The sequence below is a fragment of the Silene latifolia genome, chromosome 9 (assembly GCF_048544455.1).
Source record: "Silene latifolia isolate original U9 population chromosome 9, ASM4854445v1, whole genome shotgun sequence".
In the NCBI taxonomy this organism is placed as follows: Eukaryota; Viridiplantae; Streptophyta; class Magnoliopsida; order Caryophyllales; family Caryophyllaceae; genus Silene; species Silene latifolia.
In genome coordinates this window covers 31,362,784-31,365,552 of record NC_133534.1, presented here as the reverse complement: position 1 = coordinate 31,365,552, position 2,769 = coordinate 31,362,784, and the positions used below count along the sequence as shown (strand labels likewise).

General features: G+C 34.9%; 1 long non-coding RNA gene across 1 annotated transcript; it reads right to left on the bottom strand.

Moving 5' to 3' along the window:
* Nucleotides 1-801: 801 nt before the first annotated feature.
* Nucleotides 802-2,197, bottom strand: LOC141602568 (uncharacterized). The gene is made up of 3 exons (XR_012524530.1): nt 2,168-2,197; nt 1,035-1,285; nt 802-941 (listed from the first exon to the last, which is right to left on the bottom strand). It is a non-coding gene; the product is annotated as an uncharacterized LOC141602568 (long non-coding RNA).
* Nucleotides 2,198-2,769: the final 572 nt, after the last annotated feature.

Genomic DNA, 2,769 nt, shown 5'->3' with positions numbered 1-2,769 from the left:
CATGTCTTTTCGCCAATCTTCACGTAGAGTAGTTTTCAAAGACTCCAAAACCTCCACTGGAACCACATAAGAGGGTTGTGTACCATTCACCTCCTTCAACCTTTTATTAGACACACCCCCGCCAAATAATCTCGACGGTAGTCATATTCCTTGCCCATGACATGCAAAAAGGGGTCTGTTGGGCATTCTCCATCATCAGGTACATAATTTTTCATGTTTGCCTATAATTAGACTTATGATTAGACTTTCACTCGTCAAAAAAATATTGAATGCATCGAATAATTATAATGAGCCAACCGAGAAAATTAATTAACTTACTATCTTTCCTTCGTATCATCATACGGCTCTTTATACTTTTTTCCAATTTTTCTTGCACGTATATGCTCAAACAATTTAGCAAGAGAAGGTGGCTCTTTGTCTGGATTTTCATTTTTCTGTAAAATGAGAAATAGCATAATATATACTTCGGTAAAAATGATCTATCTATAGTTCATAACTGATGACATCTATTTAAATTACCAGTTCCTCTCGTATAATTGCAAAACTTTTTGGCCCACCGTGTGTGCATATTTTTTTGAGCCAACCGACGATCACGGTTACGAGAGCATCGTTCTTTGCACATTAGATAAATGCATAGAAATAGTGAACCACACTTGCGTAATTAAAGACGAATTATATATATATATGACCAAGAACATTATGAGTTATAAATTCAAGTATAAGGATATGAATATCACCTTCTCGGACTTTTTTTTCCATGTGGCAAGTAATTTTAGAAAGTCATCATTAGGAACTAGTTTAGATCTATTTCGCCACCTACTTTTATCATCTTTATAGCGGTAGAAATGCTTTCTCTTGAAACGACATTTGTGGACTCTCCATGCATCTCTAACAGTCTTCATTACCCAGTCTTTACCTTCATCTGGTACTATATATTTTCCCTGCATAGAATATAACGGTTTTGTACAATTTTGAAAAATAAAATAATGAAGGCGCTATCAATTCAAGTAAGCTATAATTAAAAGGAGGCATACCAAGATATAATCCCACAGTTTATCTTTGTTAGGGACTTTCCGCCAAGAGTCAAAGACTAAGGGTACATAGTCATAATCCCGAGCTAATGTACCTAAAAAACGAGAAAATTCACCTACAATGTCTTGCTTCTCCAATATGGGACCAATTGGTTGCCCAAACTCATTTAGAATGATGGCCACCCTTTTCTCCAACGGTCGCGTGTGTACATGGTGTAACATTGTTGGTCCTCTTGTACCGCCTTCCAAGATAGCTACAAGCAATATATAATTAAATATCCATATAATATACAAAATATTTTTATATATGTAATATAAAAAAAAATACAAGAAATAAACTAATATTAATTTACCATCTAGTTCAAGATCTTGAATATCCAAGTTTATTTCCTCACTCTCATCTTCGGGATATTCCTCTTGAGCTATGTGTCTCGCCTTCGATACTACTATCGCTTAATGGATCTCCTCCAAAACATGCTGCTATAAGTTCATCTCGTTCGGCTTGAGATGAATTTTCGTAGTGAACTGCATTTTTTTAATAAGTTGAATGAAAAAACTAAATAGTGTAAAGGATGATAATTATAAAATTAAAATATCTTACCCTACACATTATGATATGGTACGATTTACCTCCTATCGTATCTCCCTGAGTAGGCGAAGGCTGGATATAAGTTTCATGCGTCTTTGAGCCAATGTTTAAGTCTTCTCTGGTAGGGGTGAAATGTGATGATTGACCAAAATCAGTAATCATTTCTTTTTCTTTTTGCATCTGGTTTCTCATCAAGAGCATGTCACCCATAGTCATGTTTCTCCTCACATTGATTTCCCCTCCGATCTTTGTCAAGGTGTTGCGGAGCTCGAGCAGTTGTTGGTTTTTGTTAGCTTGACATGGATTTCTCAATCTAGTCACTGACCTAGGTGGTATATATTGTGCACGTTGCCGACTACCAGACTGAGAAACCCGCATATACATTAGTAGGTAGACATGTAATAAAAAAATTGAACAGATAAGAGAAAAAAATGTACATATCGGACAAAAATTATGAACAAATCGGTGTTGCTTGATTAGACAAAAAAATGTCTTGTACAGATCATAGAAACCTGCATTATTCAGGATCGAGAAAAAACAGAGAAACCTTTTTATGACGAACTTCGGCATTTACATGATCATCATCCTCGGACTCGGTGTTGCTAGGAACATAATTCAGATCTTCTTTGTCAAAATGATTTGTTCTTCCTAATTTATTTTGTTTTCCTCTTTTGTTCTTGCTACTTTCAACCAGGCTTTTTGACGACTGTACAATATTCTGTATCCCCAACTCTTCCATCCTTGCCTGATTTTGTGCAATTTTTTCAATGCGAACTCTCTCATATTCATTCAAGCTTCCTTTCATACTTCAATTGCAGTAATGTTAACATCAGAACAAAAAAAAATTCAGACAAAAGATCTAATTCATTATAAATGAAATTTAGTTAGATCAAATTCAGGCAAAAGATCAAAAAAACCCGACAGAAATGTAAGATAAAAGATAAAAAATATTCAGACAAACAATTCAGGCATAATAATCATCAATGAAAGACACTAAAAATATTCTCTTGTCACTACTCATTAGTCCTCGTCATTATGTTCTTCCTCAGCTTGCATCCAGTCCCATAAGGTGTCATCATTGTCATCACTGTCATTATTTAAATCACACAAATTATTAGTGTTGACCAATACAGTATCTGCATCAACAAC